Source organism: Quercus lobata, chromosome 4 (genome assembly GCF_001633185.2).
Source record: "Quercus lobata isolate SW786 chromosome 4, ValleyOak3.0 Primary Assembly, whole genome shotgun sequence".
In the NCBI taxonomy this organism is placed as follows: Eukaryota; Viridiplantae; Streptophyta; class Magnoliopsida; order Fagales; family Fagaceae; genus Quercus; species Quercus lobata.
Window position 1 is genome coordinate 77,188,273 of NC_044907.1, and position 18,373 is coordinate 77,206,645.

The 18,373-nt window shown below is 31.5% G+C and overlaps 2 non-coding genes across 2 annotated transcripts; both read left to right on the forward strand.

The window, feature by feature from the left end:
* The first annotated feature begins 204 nt into the window (after positions 1 to 204).
* On the forward strand, positions 205 to 290 carry LOC115988210. The gene has a single exon (XR_004091385.1). It is a non-coding gene; the product is annotated as a small nucleolar RNA snoR53Y (small nucleolar RNA).
* A 17,707-nt stretch (positions 291 to 17,997) lies between these two features.
* LOC115988207 lies at positions 17,998 to 18,083 on the forward strand. The gene has a single exon (XR_004091383.1). It is a non-coding gene; the product is annotated as a small nucleolar RNA snoR53Y (small nucleolar RNA).
* The last annotated feature ends 290 nt before the right edge of the window (positions 18,084 to 18,373 follow it).

The following is an 18,373-nucleotide window of genomic DNA, read 5'->3' on the forward strand; positions in this document are numbered from 1 at the left end:
CTAACTTGGTTTGTTTTAACTTTTTTGAGGACTAAAATCAATTTTATAAATTTCAGGGATAAATAAAAATTGACCCAAATTTTAAGAACCAAATGTATATTTTTGCTGAAATTTCACTGTGTTTCTGGGTGTTGATTGTTCTTGTTCTTGCAAAGGAACTAGTTATTTTTCTAGCTCTCTATGCCATTGAGTTACAGAATAGTGTTTCCCTATTATGCTTCAGTATGAAACCATGCTAATGCTGATGAGTCTGTGATTGATCCTTTTTTCATCCATTTGCTGAGGGAACGAGAGTGTAAATTGACAAATCGTAGAATTTTTAGAACCATATTGAACTTCTAGTGCAAATGCATTGCTTTAACATTTTGGAAAGCTGCAAAGCCTGAATGCCATTGTTTTTCTGTTGTTGTGAACCCACAGTGAGACTTCTTGTGTAATGTGCAGACCAATGAGAAATCATCAATGGAAAATAGACAAGTTAATAAGGTCTGAGTCTTCCTTGTTGGCTGGCTAGCAAATGCTAAACTCTTACATCCTGCCCCCGTTCCTCCTAAACAAACGCTACCTGAGCAACAGTAGTTGTACGTCAACAGCCTTAACAGCTGTTACAACAATTTTGGTGTTAATTTTGACAATGTTGAAGATTGGGACTCCACAACAATGAGCCACTAGACAAGCCTTGGCCCCTTACCCAATCCTTTGCCATTTTTTTTTTTCTTTTAAATATAGATTTAACAATTGGATTCTAAATTTCGTTGTTGATGTAGAACAGACCTTCATGGCCTTTTTTGGACTCTCATGCGTGCTTGAAATCAACACATAAGGCAAAAGGCACTAGTAGAAATCATGTGTGACAGAGTCGAAATTGCATGAAATTTGGCAAGCTGAAGCGAAACGCCATTTTTTTTTTGGTATAATTAAGTGCACTCAATATAAAAATATAATGTTTTCCCCAATTAAGCCTAAAATACACTCACATCAGTTCATGTAAAATTGTGTAAAAATATATAATTGTTGTAGTAATCGTGTAAATTTACATTGATACTATTTATTTTGCATTTAATATAATTTTTTTTACATATCCAGAGGATAAAGAAAGATAATAGATGATGATTGAATCAGAGTGGGCTGCGGTCAAAAGTCGATGACGTGGAGGCTTTTGTATGCAAATTCGTTTTGTTTTGATTGGCGGCGCCTTTCTGGGTGTGCCAATACTAGTGGCTGATTTAACAAACGCATGATATATAGCAATATATATATATATATATATATTTTGGGCTTGTGTCATAATTTATTTATTTATTTTAATTTTAAATTTTGAATAATTTAAGTGAATTAGTAGGAAAGTGTCTTTATTTTTTAAGCATTTTAAGTAGAGTTGGAGATATATTTTTATCGGATTGTCCTCAAGTTTTTTACCATTAAACCTCAGATTTAAGAGTAATTCTGCACCACATAAAAGTTCAATCCAAAGAAGGGAATCTTTTTATAGATAGTATTTTTGAACCATATAAGTGGATTCCTCTCTTTGGATTGGAATTTTATGTGGTTTAGAAATATCTTAAACTTTATGGAAAAAAAACTTGAGAAAAATCCGGTAAAAATATATCTCTAACTCCACTTAAAATGCTTACAAAATAGGATACTCTTCTATTAATCTATATCTTCAAAACAAACTTAAATTTTTTTTTTTAAAATGAAAAATTATAACACTATACAAAGAAAACCTCATTGCTAGTGTGTGTATATATATTTTTTTTGGAGAAAAAAACTTTTTTTTGGGGAAATAGTTTCAATTTATGACATCTGCTCTTGATGATAACTCCTTATCATTAGACCAAGATACCAATTGGTTTTTGGTGTAGGTGGGGATTGAATTCTAAATCTTTTATTCAATGATCAGAGATTTTACCAGTTGAGCTAACTTGAACCTATTTTTAGAAACAATCTAAATTAACACGCGCGCGCACACACACCTCTATTGCTTATATATAATATAAAAGGCATACATTATTGAATTATTTTGGTAATTTTTTTTAAAATTTTTTTATAGGAAAATGAAAAAAAATTATTTTGGAATTATTTTTATAGGAACATGAAAAAGTGATTAATTTTTTGACATTTTTTTTTTGTATAATTAAGCGCACTCAATATAAAAATATAATGTTTTCCCCAATTAAGCCTAAAATACACTCACATCAGTTCATGTAAAATTGTGTAAAAATATATAATTGTTGCAGTAATCGTGTAAATTTACATTGATACTATTTATTTTGCATTTAATATATTTTTTTTACATATCCAAAGGATAAAGAAAGATAATAGATGATGATTGAATCAGAGTGGGCTGCGGTCAAAAGTCGATGACGTGGAGGCTTTTGTATGCAGATTCGTTTTGTTTTGATTGGCGGCGCCTTTCTGGGTGCGCCAATACTAGTGGCTGATTTAACAAACGCATGATATATAGCAATATATATATATATATATATATTTTAGGGCTTGTGTCATAATTTATTTATTTATTTTAATTTTAAATTTTGAATAATTTAAGTGGATTAGTAGGAGAGTGTCTTATTTTTTAAGCATTTTAAGTAGAGTTGGAGAAATATTTTTACCGGATTATCCTCAAGTTTTTTACCGTTAAACCTAAGATTTAGGAGTAATTTTGGATCACATAAAAGTCCAATCCAAAGAAGGAAATCATTTTATAGATAGTATTTTTGAATCATATAAGTGGATTCCCCATTTTGGATTGAAGTTTTATGTGGTTTAGAAATATCTTAAACTTTATGGAAAAAAACTTGAGAACAATCTGATAAAAATATATCTCTAACTCCACTTAAAATGCTTACAAAATAGGATATTCTTCTACTAATCTATATCTTCAAAACAAACTTAACAATTTTTTTTTTTTTAAATGAAAAATTATAACACTATACAAAGAAAACCTCATTGCTAGTGTGTGTATATATATATTTTTTTTGAGAAAAAAACTTTTTTTTTTTGGAAATAGTTTCAATTTATGACATCCGCTCTTGATGATAACGCTTTATCATTAGACCAAGATACCAATTGGTTTTTGGTGTAGGTGGGGATTGAATTCTAAATCTTTTATTCAATGATCAAAGACTTTACCAGTTAAGCTAACTTGAACCTACTTTGAGAAACAATCTAACTAAACACGCGCGCGCATACACACACCTCTATTGCTTATATATAATATAAAAGGCATACATTATTGAATTATTTTGGTAATTTTTTTTTAAAATTTTTTTACAGGAAAATGAAAAAAAATTATTTTGGAATTATTTTTATAGGAACATGAAAAAGTGATTAATTTTTTGACATTTTTTTTTGGTGTAATTAACCACACTCAATATAAAAATATTATGTTTTCCCCAATTAAGCCTAAAATACACTCACATCAGATCATGTAAAATTGTGTAAAAATATATAGTTGTTGCAGTAATCGTGTAAATTTACATTGATACTAATTATTTTGCATTTAATTGTTTTTTTTTACATATCCAGAGGACAAAGAAAGATAATAGATGATGATTGAATCAGAGTCAGCTGTGGTCAAAAGTTGATGACGTGAAGGCTTTTGTATGCAGATTCTTTTTGTTTTGATTGGCGACGCCTTTCTGGGTGCGCCAATACTAGTGGCTGATTTAACAAATGCATGATATATAGCAATATATATATATATATATATATATATATTTAGGGCTTGTGTCATAATTTATTTATTTATTTTAATTTTAAATTTTGAATAATTTAAGCGGATTAGTAGGAGAGTGTCTTATTTTTTAAGCATTTTAAGTAGAGTTGGAGAAATATTTTTACCGGATTATCCTCAAGTTTTTTACCTTTAAACCTAAGATTTAGGAGTAATTTTGGATCACATAAAAGTCCAATCCAAAGAAGGAAATCATTTTATAGATAGTATTTTTGAATCATATAAGTGGATTCCCCCTTTTGGATTGAACTTTTATGTGGTTTAGAAATATCTTAAACTTTATGGAAAAAAACTTGAGAACAATCTGATAAAAATATATCTCTAACTCCACTTAAAATGCTTACAAAATAGGATATTCTTCTACTAATCTATATCTTCAAAACAAACATAACAATTTTTTTTTTTTAAAAATGAAAAATTATAACACTATACAAAGAAAACCTCATTGCTAGTGTGTGTATATATATATTTTTTTTGTGAAAAAAACTTTTTTTTTTTTTGAAATAGTTTCAATTTATGACATCCGCTCTTGATGATAACTCCTTATCATTAGACCAAGATACCAATTGGTTTTTGGTGTAGGTGGGGGTTGAATTCTAAATCTTTTATTCAATAATCAAAGACTTTACCAGTTAAGCTAACTTGAACCTACTTTGAGAAACAATCTAACTAAACACGCGTGCGCACACACACCTCTATTGCTTATATATAATATAAAAGGCATACATTATTGAATTATTTTGGTAATTTTTTTTTTAGATTTTTTTATAGGAAAATGAAAAAAAATTATTTTGGAATTATTTTTATAGGAACATGAAAAAGTGATTAATTTTTTGACATTTTTTTTTTTGGGGTAATTAACCACACTCAATATAAAAATATTATGTTTTCCCCAATTAAGCCTAAAAGACACTCACATCAAATCATGTAAAATTGTGTAAAAATATATAGTTGTTGCAGTAATCATGTAAATTTACATTGATACTATTTATTTTGCATTTAATTGTTTTTTTTTTCTTTTTTTTACATATCCTAAGGATAAAGAAAGATAATAGATGATGATTGGTGTTTATGAAAAGAGAGAAACAATAAAAAAAAAAATGATGTGAGGGTTTTTGGAAAGTGAGTATGTAAAATAGAAAAATATGTTATTATGCTAAAATAGACATAATTTTTTACATGATCTAATGCGAATGCTAAATGGTTTGGTAAGAGAGTTTAAGTATTGGTTTTCAAAATAATGTGAAAATTATGGTTTAAAAATGCTGTGAAAACATTTATTTTGAACACTCATAATGCAGAAAATGTGTTTAGTACTTTATTTTTCAATATCATATTTTGAAAACTGAAAACAGACATAGGGGGCCGTTTGGTAACGTTGTTCTAGTAACGTTGTTTGTATTTTTTAGAAATATGTGTGGGTGAAAAAGTGTGTGTAAATATGTGTAATGCTGTTTAAAAACTGAAAACATGTGTTTAAACACATGTACCATACAAGCTCTATTTTGGTATGAGTATGTGTTTTTAAGAAAAAGTTGATAACTTTTATGACGAGAGTAGAAAAGGAATTATTATTTACTAAAAGAGAAAAACTCCTCTCTCTCTCTCCAAGAACCCATCTCCCTTACCACTCTCCAAAAATTTGAACAATCCAAACTCCAACAATTACCAAAATCCCTTTCTTCTCCCTCTTTGTCGCCACGAACAACCACTAAAATCTCATGCCTCCTTCAGTAAATCTCACGAATCTTTGCAAACGGATTTTATTTACTATATTTAATGCATAAATCCAACTTGGATATATAATTTTAAATTATAAAATCTTAAAATTTTAATATTTAATTGATGGCATAGTTATTGATCTCGATTGTATTGTAATTTTGCAAGTATGGAGAATATAAGAAAATAATGTAATACAACCATGTATTTGTCAAAATTCGTATCTACTAAAATAATATTATGTGGTATAACATTACGAAGGAATGTTATATCAATTAACATTTTTTATTGGATTAATAATTTGAAAATCACATAGTTAAATTACATATTTCTTATTTTTTTAACATACATGCCAAATTTCATGTCAATTAGACTTTATTTTCTATTTAATACATAAAAACTTGATCTTTAAATATTTGATTAATAACATAGTTATTGATTTTTTATTTTCTTGAAATTTTGCAAGTACAAAGAATATATAAAGACAAGGTAATCAAATGGCAGATTTGTCAAAATTCGCATCCAATTAAAAAAATTAAGTGGTGTTATATTATTTAAAGTTACACCAATTAATAACTATTTATTGGAATAATAATTTGAATATCTTGCCTACAAGTGCTAACCTCCAGCAGAAGCAGAAGAAGGTGAAGATTGAGTCAAAATGTGAGCTGTGTGATCATCCTTCTAAGACGGCATGCCATATCTTGTGGGAATGTCGTTTTGCTAGAAACGTATGGGCTATAGTTCGAGGTGAACTTTAGAAATGTCCCAACACAACTCTAGATGTTTTCCCATTGTTTCGCGGCTTGATGTCAAAATTGGATATTAAAGAACTTGAGGTTTGGGCAATACTTGCTTGGGCAATTTGGAATGCAAGAAACAAATTCTATTTTGAAAGGGTACAACTACGTACAGCCGAAGGTTATCTTGGAGAATGCAATGGGACTGCTGGCTGAATACCTGAGATTGTGTTCCCTGCCCTTTTATCAATTCTTATTTTCTTGTATTTCCATCACACTAGGGAATATTTGTGCTGTTTTTTCCTTTGTCTATTCTATACGGGATAGCCAAACCCCCCTATACTCGTTCTTTAGTTTCTCTTATACACGTTTTTATCTTTTATCTCAAAAAATAATTTGAAAAATCCAATCGTTGGATTACACTTTTTTATGTTTTTAGCACTCATGCCAAAATTTGTGTCAATCAGACCTTGTTTGCTATTTAATCTATAAATTCATCTTTGATGCATAATTTTAAACTATAAAAACTTGAATTTTAAATATTTGATTAATGACATAGTTATTGATATTTGATTGTTATGTAATTTTGCAAGTATAGAAAATATACGATGATAATTTAATCTAATGATGGAATTGTCAAAATTTACATAAAAAAAAAAAAAAATTAAGTAATGTAACTTTATTTAAAGTTATACAAGATATAACTTGAAATTAAAAAAATTTAACATCATAATTCATTGGTCAATATAATTTTGTTCATTAAATTTAATGAAAGAAGCACTATTTTTTTCCCCTTTATCCTTTGGGTTGGTTGGGTTCTAATCGGAGATGTCAATTCCAATGAGTGAGTACTCAGCTTGCATGGTACATGTGTATCTAAAATTCAAGAAATGAACACATTATTCAAGCCCTAATCAATTAAAAGAAAAATATCACAAAGTGTAAGACAATTCCCATATCAAAATCTCTCTATTTATTCATTAGAGAAATATTTGGTCTGTTTGGATAGAACTTATTTTGCTGAAACTGAAAACTGAAAACACTGTAGCAAAATAATTTTTAAATGTGTAAATAGTACCATGAGAGCTATTTTTAATGAAAAAGTTGATAAAAAGTGGAGTTTGTGGGACCCATAAACCGTGCATAAGTGCACTGTTCATAAAAGACCAGGGTCAACAGTCGCGGTTGGAAAAAAAAAAAAAAAACGCATTAAGCGCTATCCAAGCCAACAAATAATTCACACATTTTCTGCTAACATTCAACACCACAAAATTGAAAGAATATCTGGAATGGTCAAATACTAATATATTAGTATTTGACCATTTCAAATAACTAATATAATACAATTCAGATACTAATTTCAAGTTTGCTGTGACAAGAATGGTTCACGAATGCAAGCCTAATTATAGGATAATTTTCCTTATAAATTTAGCCCATCAATTCAAGCAAAAAAAAAAAAAAAAACTTTCTTAGGCATTTCGAGACGATCACTTCCTACTCCCACAATGGCTATGTCCAAAGCAATAATTCTCTGCTTTTGCATGTTTATGCTTTCTGGGCTCCTCACTAGCTATATAGATGCCAAAGAGGTTGGTTATGGAGCTATTGGAAATGGGGACCCTGTTCCCTGCAGCAAAAAGGGTGCCAGTACACCGAATTGTAACGCAGGGAATAATGGTAACCCCTACAGTAGAGGTTGCAATCAAATAACCAAATGTAGGCATGGTTAACTTGCAAAGCCTCTCTTTGAGCTCAGTTTGAGTCAGGCATTCAATGGAATCTAACTATAATTCCATGCATAGACATGGATGTAAAATCGTAGGCATTATCTTTCTTCATCGAAGATAACGCCTACAATCCAATTGTATGTCATTATATTTGCATAATATAATAATTAAAGTTGTTTTATTTTTAGACATTATTGCAGCATGAATATTTGAACATTAGTTTATAGACTTATAGGCAATAAGATGAATTGTATGTGATTTAGACATGAGAATAAGATTTACATGTAAAATTAAGATAAATCAAAAGTTTTTTTGTAAACTCAAAACCCTTGTTGAAAGTCATTGTTAAAATTGGGGTTTTCATTTGTAATGACTATAACGCATTAACTAAGATGATTTATATTGGTCATGAAATTAAAGACTTCTAGTTGAATAAATAATTTAATAAATAAAAAAGTGTATTAAATCACCGAACTTAATAAATAATTTGAATAAAAAAATGACTTGTTAAATAATTCATTGAAAAAAATAGAATTGATTTTTACAATAACTTTATAAATAGAGTTAACGTACTGCGCACACAACCCAAAAAGGTAAGAATGTTTTTTTCCCCTCTGAAGTGAGAATGTAAAATATCATGGTTCAAAACCTACAAAATATATTACATTTGTCCAGTGTTTATAAATATAACTTTTGAAGAGCATTTACATTAGTTTTTGTAAAATAGAAAAAAATCCACATTTTCCCAACTAACCGCCAAAACCTTTTACATTAGTCTATATATAATTGTGTAAAATACTAAAATTGATCAGTAGCTACAGAATCACGTAAACTTACCTTGACACTATTTATTTTGCAGTTATTTATTTTTATTATTTTTTTACGTATCATGAGAATAAAGGAAGGGAGTGGATGATGGTTGTTGTATGTGAAGAGAGAGAAAAAAATGATATTTTAATGAAATAAAGTGTAAAATAGATAATCTAATTTAAATGTTTTTGAAAAGTGATTATGTAAAATAGAAAGAAATAGATTCTTATGTTAAAACAAACGAAGTTTTTTGTGCCACTTAATCTGATTGCTATTAATGTGATTCAAATTTTATATATATTATTTTATTTATAGGAATATACTTATAATATTAAGAGAACTGCATGTTCTTTTTAAGAAAAAAATAGGAAAAAATGCTTATACACCGGCAAAATTTGCTCAACAGTACATTTTTTGGAAAAAATTTGGTGGCCAGCACGCGTTTGAAGTTATTTAGTAAGAGTACGTTTGGATTCGGCTGAAACGTTTGCGTCTGAGTTTTTCCAAATTTTTTTTTCACGCGTTTTAGGGCTGTTACGGCTACTGTTCATGCACTGTGCATGAACAGTAGCTGCAAAGTTTGACTTGTCAAACCATTTTTAGCCCATCAGTGCACACCGTGTACTGTTCACGGACCCACAAATTTCACTTTTCAGCAACTTTTTCATTAAAAATGGTTCCCACGGTACTATTCACACTTTTAAAAATTATTTTGCTACAGTATTTTTCAGTTTTCAGTTTCAGCTTTCAGCTGTATCTAAACGGATCCTAAGTTGGACTTTTTTTTGAAAATCGAGTTTGTTAAACTCGATTTCCAACCAAAAATCGAGTTTCCCAAACTCAATTTACGCTTGACCTCGATATAAAAAAAAAAAAAAGGTGGAACTCGAGTATACTAAACTTGAGTTCCGTGCTTTAAAAAAAAAAAAAAAAAACCCAAATGGAAGGGGCGTAGGATAGATATAGAACCTAAATCGGAGTAGAGAGGATTTTTTCCTAGCCAGAAGCAGCAGATTCCTATTTCCATGATGGGCGATGGGTGGGAAATAAATAGAATATTTCGTTAGTCAAGGGGCTATCTCAACTCAAGATCCAAGTCAGGTCCAGGGGGTTCTAAAACGAAAGAAAAATGGAAGTTCGGATCATTGCTACTTTTGTAATTTTTTTAAAATGAAACTCAAGTTTACTAAACTCGAGTTCCACCTTTTTTTTTTTTTTTTTAAATCAAGGTCAGGCATAAATCAAGTTTGAGAAACTCGATATTGGGTTGGAACTCGAGTTTCACAAACTCGATTTTCAAAAAAAAGTCTATCTTATTAATAACTTCAAACGCGTGCTGTCTATCTAATATTTTTCTGAAAAAATGTTGTTGGGCAAATTTTGCCCTCATACACCCTTTGAACTTTGAAGTAGTGGCAATTATACTCCCTCAACTTTTATTTTGACTAATTTACTCAAACTTTACACACTTCCAAATTAATACCACAGTTGGTCTACCCTTACTATGCTAACAGAACACACAAATAGGAGACACATGTAGAGACGATAGAACAGAATTGATGCCTCCCTCCCTCTGGTGCCAGAGTTCTTTTTCCTGCAGTCGACCTTGCTGTCCATGGTCTGCCGTGCCGTACAACTGCTATTATGGATCTGCAATCAAAGGCGCGTTGTATACTATATCAAATATGACCACACCCTAAATTTTTACTATTTGGGAAATATGTGTTGTATACTCCATTTTTGTCTTCTTTAGCTCACCCAACAAGCCCCACTCTTTCAAAAGCAACACAAACAAAAACCATAAAAAATCCCATTAAATAAATAAAAAAACCAAACCCAAATGAAAAACAAAGCAAGCCCACGATATCACTTAAATCCTGATTGTCACAGGTACAAAAACCATTCATCTTGGTTTACTTTTGGTCGCAGATGCCGAAAGAAGATTTGATAAACATTAAAGCTTAAGCTATACGATGGGTCAAATTTGGATGGTTGAACGGTGCAGTGGGACCATGAACGACGAGATCAACTGCCGGACAAAGAACTTCGGCTTCGGAAGGAGGGATGTGGCGGCCAGCAGCTGTTCTAGTCTATTGTCGCTCTAAGTTTCTCTCTTCTTTTCAGATTTCATTCAGGTTCAGAGGATTGACATTGAGTATTTTAAACTTCACGTGTGTTTTCTGTTAGTGTAGTAACGGTAGGCCTACTAAGGTATTAATTTGACAAGTGTACAAAGTTCAAGGAGTAAATTGGCCACAAGTTCAGCAAGTGTAATGGCCACTACTCTAAAATTTAGGAGGTGGATAAACATTTTTCCCAAAAAAATACTTTGAGAATTTCTAAAATGGAGCAAACAATAGGACCAATGGGTTATATTCGACGACAACGCTTTGTAGCCCTATTGGTCCATAGCGACCCCCAATTTACTAACGGCAACCTCTCATCTACTATCTTTGAACCCTAGCAACCCTAAATTTAATTCTTTCCCTCAAGGTTTGGTTGTAGAGAAAGGGCAGGAAAATGGAAAAAAGAAAACCAAAACTTTTCAATTTTATGGTTCATGATGCTTTTGAGTCTAAAATTTGAGATTTCTATGCAATTTTCTGTTCCTGCATTTTCTAAGCAACCAATCGATTTATTGAACTTTAGATGGTTCAAAATAGATTGAGATACTCCTACGATCTTTTACCATAGCTTGATGTTTGGTTGCCAAGAAAATCAAGAAAGAGAGAAAAAGTTTTGAATTTGGTAATTTTGGTTAATTCAACCTTAACCTTTGTATTGACTATGCATTGATAGTTTCATTCACCATATAATTGTCCCTTTCTTGTTGGGTCCATTGATAGTTTTAGTATATGGCTATGCATCAAAATCTGAAATTAAAAGTTTTACAGAGTTTGAGAAATTTAGTTTATTTTAGCAATTTTTGAAAACTAAAATATAAACTATAGCTATTTTGATAACATTCACTGTAAAAGGTCTTCAAAATTGATGCTTTTACAAAAGGGTCTTTAAAAACATCACTTGGTTTTCATAAAAATTTTATCATCTCAATAAAAACCATGGGATTTTTAGGCTCCAAACATCTTTCTTTAAAATAAAAATCCATGGAAACTTTTTCTTTAAATAATTTCTTTTGTTTTGTTCAAGATTGGTGTTTTCACAAAGATGTTTTCAATACAAATCCTTTTTTCCCAAAACTCTTGTCATCTAAACAAAAACCCTGGGATTTTTGGATCCAAAATCCTTTCTTTAAAGAAAAATGCATGGGAATTATTTTTCTCTCTTCCAAAACCTTCTTCAACGATTGTTGCTTTCACAAAAAAGTTTACAGCACAAACTTTGTTTCCTTTCAACTTCTTCAATAAAAGCCATGAGATTTTTGGATAGAAGCCCCTTTCTTTAAAAGAAAACCCAAGGGAATCATTTTCTCCAAACCACCTCTTTCCCAAAATCTTTTTCCTTCAAATTGTTGTTTTCAAAGTGGTGAGCCTCATGCATGTAGGGAGCGTGTGCATGGAGAGTACTCAAAGAAGGTCAACATTAGGCCTTATCAAACAATAGGAAATGAAAAAGACATTTCTTTAGTAAATAAAATCAAGAGAGAAGAAAAACAATTTGGCTAACCTGGCCTCTTGATGTTGTCCAATTTTGTAACGGAAATTGTAGTGTAGCTATGGTTGTTGTTCCACCGAGAAAAGGAAAACAAGTACACGTCAAAAGCACCAATAGTATATAGAAAAATATGATTAAAACTTAGGAAAAATAAAGTTTTGTAAAATTCTGTAAAGTTGTGATTTACAACTATATTTTATGTTGGCTTTAATTTCGTGTCAAATTTTATTGTAATTCTATTTAATCATTTCCCTGTATTTTTGTGGGTATTTATATAAGGGATGTGTGTGAGAGTTTGGTGAAGAATCTGTGAAGAAGTGGATTTCACGACTTGCTCACGACTGACTCACGATTGTTGACCTACGAAACAAGCCACGTGAGAAGCACATGCTAGAACTTGAAGAGTCCATGACAGGCTAGATTTCGCGAGTGACTCGCAACTCAGGCCAAGTCATGAGTGACCCGCGAAACTCACTGCTTGTTGCTTTTTGAGTGTGACTTTTCCCATTTTTTACCAACACTATATAAACCCTCATTATCCACGAAATGTAAGAAAAGAAATTTTTGAGAGAGAAACTCTAGCCAAAACACTTGAGAGTTAGAGATTGTTTCACCCATAATTTTTTACATAATTTCTCTAAAGTTTCCATTTACTCCGACCTCTCCATCTACACATCCTTGAGAGGTTCTTAACCCAAACACTTGCCTCCCCCATTCTGGGTGTTGAGAGAAGTTTTGGTATCTTTGGGAAGCATTGGAAGAAGCTATTGAGTGGCGGATGCAATTGGACGGAATTGCGGGATCTGGATAACTAATAAAGACAAGACTCCGAGAATTCCATTGGTAGAAGGAGTTTGGAGGGTTCAAGTACATTGGGTAGATTAGGCTTGAAGGGTTTTTTTGATCTTCATGTACTCCAACTTATTCACTAGTGGATCGATTTCGGCTTGGAGGGCCGTAGAGAGGTTTTTCATCGAATACTTCGGTTTCCTCTTCGATAACACGTCTGGATGTTATCCTTGTATTTGAATCTCTCTTCCCTACTCTTTAAGCTTTACATATCGCTTATTGTACTTGCTTATGGCTTAGAGTAGAGTTCTAGTTTATTGCACTTGTTTTACTCTTGTTCCGTACTTAGATAAGTTAGAGTAAAAGCAATTAAGCCGTAATTTAAAATTGTGTGTCTAAACAAGCATTAGTGTTTTCACACTAATTGAGCTTTCAAATTCAATAATTAAAATCACTAGGGCGCTAGGGTTTGTCTACCAATATTGTTAAGCATCCACAACCAATCCAATTTAGTACACAATCGGGTAAGTAAACACATAAACTATCCGATTGGAAGATTTAGAAATAAGCTTTATTAATGAAACTCTCTTTGATTGATTATATTCATCAGTTGTTCCAACAATTTAGTCTTGAAAATAATAACTTTGCTAGAAAAACTCAAGAGCATTGCATACCCTAGAGGCAATACTATGGCAAAAGTAATATCTAACAAGATTGCCACATTTTACTAGAGAGATTATAAAACCATATTCTAACAATAAGAAGATTTAGGAATAGACTTATGAAAGAATTTGAAATCAAATATCAAACTAATAAAACAATTCTAAATAGAGAACAACTGATTTCAATAATCAAAATGTGAAAAATATGATTGGATTGAATAGTGGACAACTTACAACATTAGGGATTCACCCCTAACCCTATCTTAGGTTCTTAAACTTCCATGGAAAATAAAAACTCTTAAAAATTGGTGAAAAATAAGGTTTCCCAGCAGCCAAAAAACGTGGCTGCCCTTGTATCACTTGAATATTTTGTAACATTCAAAACCCTAAAACACATGCTTCCCAAAAAGGAAAATATAAAATGTCAATTCTCGTTTTTCAACAGTAGGTCAACTTCTAGGTCAGTTTTGGCCTTTAATACGGTAGATTCTGAAGTTTTGGTAAACTACAAAGTTTTAAATCTTTAAGTCTTCTTTCCGTGGCAGTAAGAATCATGTCAATCTGATAACAGAGTAAAATAATATGGCCAAAATACCAAAACTGGTCAGAATATTTCCATGCCAGGATATTTTCCATCTTTGGCTAAAATGAGATTCTCTCTTTCCTTTTATGTTTCCACACATCTTTGACTCATTAAATTCTTCAAAAGCCACTTCTCAATTGATCTTCACCCTTGGATTCTTTTGGCTTCATGTCTGCATGCTTAGCTCATTAGTTTAATCTCCTACAAGAGAAAAATGCACGTAATAAGTATATTTTAGAGAAAACTTGCAAACTCTCATATTTACTTGTAAGTGTGAGAATAAAAACAAAATAGATGTGATGGCAAGCTTGAAGATCTATTTACAACAATCACACATATATTTCAAGATTTCTTCCACAAAGATACATGTGCATACATAACAAGCTAAGCTCGTAAATGCACTACGCCATTAGTACGAAGGTACTGGGCCAAACTCACATGAGATATGTGCTCAAACATATACGATCAAACTTTTTGAATTTTTCACTTTTTATATGGTTTTGGATTTTTTACTCACATAAAACTGAAACAAAAAAGTAAGATCAAAGCAAAAGCAATGCATACCAAAAAAATGCAAGACACACAAAATGTATGAAGATATGACATTTAATGTATGAAGGGTCCTACAAAGATCGAAAGAATTAGATCAAGGACCAAAAGAACAAAAGCTCAACCATAGGAACCCTTCCTCATCCAAACACAACGATTGTTCGGAATGAGTATCTCATGAGAAGTGAGACGAGGGTTGGGAGAATGAGAACTGAAGATGCACATAGATAAGGAGTTAAGAGCATTAAACACTTTCTTTAACAAGATGCGATTATCACTCAAATCCGGTTTATCCTTTTTAGCACAAATTCTAAGAAGCTAAAGTTTTTCTTTTCTTTTAATTCTTTTAAGAGTTTGAAACTTAGAGTAATGAGATCTTAGATGACCAAAGGCACCACAATGGTGACAAACAATGTGTTTAGGTCCACTAAGCATTTTGAGAAGGGATCTAGCAACATGAGTTTGTTCTTTTTTTAACTTGGGGCATTGGGGTCTTATGTGACCAATCACACCACAATGGTGGCAAGTGGGAACAAACTTAGATCCACTCAATTCCTTAAGATGAGACCTAAACAGAGGCTTAGGCTTAAGAGCCTTTCTCTCCACTTTTTGATTTCTTTTGTGTGAAGGAATGTACACCGATTTGTCCTTTGAGGTAGAACACACAATTGGGTACCACAACATGATTGCAACAAATAATTTCATCCTTATTAGCAATAGGTTTAGCAATCAAACGATAGCCTAGCACGACTCTTCAGTTTCTTGTCATATGCTCCTCACGTACTCTTTCGTGACTTTGCTTCTCGCGAGCTTCTTGCAAAATCCACTGATTCTTCATTTAAGCTTGAGTCTTCACCAACTTAATACTAAACCCAATACAATAAAATCCCACAAAATACAAGGAACAAAATTAAAGCAATTACAATACTTTTTGTCATGGAATAAAGCCAACATAAAACATAGTTATAAATCACAACTTTACAGTTTTGAATTTGGTAATTTTAGCTAATTCAACCTTAACTTGAGTATAAACCATGCAGCTTCTCAAAAAAAAAAAGAAAAAAAAAAAGAGTATAGACTATGGAATGATAGTTTTGCCTTTCCTGTATATATAATGTTGTCCATTTCTTGTTGGGTCCATTGATAGTTTTAGTATATGACTATGCATCAAAATCTGAAATTAATAGTTTTGCATAATTCGAGAAATTTAGTTTATTTTAGCAATTTTTGAAGATTAAAATATAAATTATAGCTGTTTTGATAACTTTAAATAGACCAAGTTAATTATCCCTTCTTTCTCTATTTATAATTCTTTCTCGTGTTGTTGTGTAGCAAGAACACCAAAATTGCTCAAATCACAGGAAAAACCAAAGTCGGAGCTAGGGGGTCGAGGAAGGCAATTCCTCCCTTACCCCACCAAAAAGCCAACCCTTTGTAAACTATCCATAAAAAACAAAACAAGAAACCGAAACTTTCTCCCAATCCCTCACTCATCCAATAATCCAACCCATTAAAAATGTTCTTGTAGTCAAGATTTTTTTAAAAAAAGATTCTTCTTATATATAATGGCAAAATTCAAAATCCAAAATGCTATAATATCCTTTTTAAGGTTTTCATTTTTTATTTTTATAAAAAAAATTATTACTATAAACCCACCTTTGAATAGTTGGAAATGAAAATTATGGCAGCACAGTAAAAAAGGTTCATTGTTGTATGCTGTCTTTTTGATAGATACAACAATGAGGAAGAGTGATTTGAACCTTGACTCTCCTAATAAAGGAGAGTAGACTATACCCTAAATTACATGGCTCTTGATTAAATGTGATATGATTTCCTAAAAGCAAAATCAAGACATATATAAATATTTTAAAAATTTTTGAAGTATATTGTTGTCATACTTTCAAGTTAATTATACTCTGAAAAATTCAAATCACCTATTTGAATTTCTTATAATAAGATTAATCTTTCAAGTTCATCTATTCATGAATCATAACTAGATAGTGATGGTTTTTTATTTATATATTTTACTTGTAAGAAATATATACTTGTGGTAACCTATGCTTGTTGAGAAACTTAAGCATAATAATGAATACGTTAAGTCTAATAGATTATAGTATATTTTGTATGAGTTTAAAAAAAAAAAAAAAATTCTTTAATTGATTTTATTATTATTTATATTGGGTAACACTTTTGGGATGAATTTTGTTTAAAACCTTTGATTTTAGTCTTCTCCCCCTTGAGCTAAATTCCTCGCAGTACCACCGGGCACTGGCCCTGCCAAACTAGACCCACAACATGTCATCCCCATTGCCCCTTGACCGAAGCCACCAAACCCATTCCACTGTCCTTTGGTCGAAGGCACCAGACGCCAGTGATCTTCTCATTGACATCACTGTAAGCCCCACCAATTCTTCAAAAATGTTCTTCCCCGAATTGATTTATTTGTTTTTTCATAAATTTTTGGAATCCACTATATATGATTTGCGGATTTCTTTTTTTTGAGACCATGTTAGCAAATTTCAAATGATACTATGTTAACGGTATCAAAATTCAATACGTGTGAAATATGTCGGTAATAAATAACTACTATCCCACGAACAAATAAAAGACATTTGTTTGTGGGTAGTTATTTTTATACACATGCTCTCATTTATTGGGTTTTAATATTGATGACCCGGTATTATTTGATACAATCTTTTTTTTTTTTTTTTTATTTGAGCAAGAATGGAGACTTTATTTTTTTGATAAATTGGGGGAAAACACTTGGCAAGCCACATTGTTTGCCTTGCTTTTGTCAAATGCCACTCAACGCTATGTTAGCGACCTAAGCAAGAATTATAACAGCGAATGAACAGGAGGACTAACTTGGTTTGTTTTAACTTTTTTGAGGACTAAAATCAATTTTATAAATTTCAGGGATAAATAAAAATTGACCCAAATTTTAAGAACCAAATGTATATTTTTGCTGAAATTTCACTGTGTTTCTGGGTGTTGATTGTTCTTGTTCTTGCAAAGGAACTAGTTATTTTTCTAGCTCTCTATGCCATTGAGTTACAGAATAGTGTTTCCCTATGATGCTTCAGTATGAAACCATGCTAATGCTGATGAGTCTGTGATTGATCCTTTTTTCATCCATTTGCTGAGGGAACGAGAGTGTAAATTGACAAATCGTAGAATTTTTAGAACCATATTGAACTTCTAGTGCAAATGCATTGCTTTAACATTTTGGAAAGCTGCAAAGCCTGAATGCCATTGTTTTTCTGTTGTTGTGAACCCACAGTGAGACTTCTTGTGTAATGTGCAGACCAATGAGAAATCATCAATGGAAAATAGACAAGTTAATAAGGTCTGAGTCTTCCTTGTTGGCTGGCTAGCAAATGCTAAACTCTTACATCCTGCCCCCGTTCCTCCTAAACAAACGCTACCTGAGCAACAGTAGT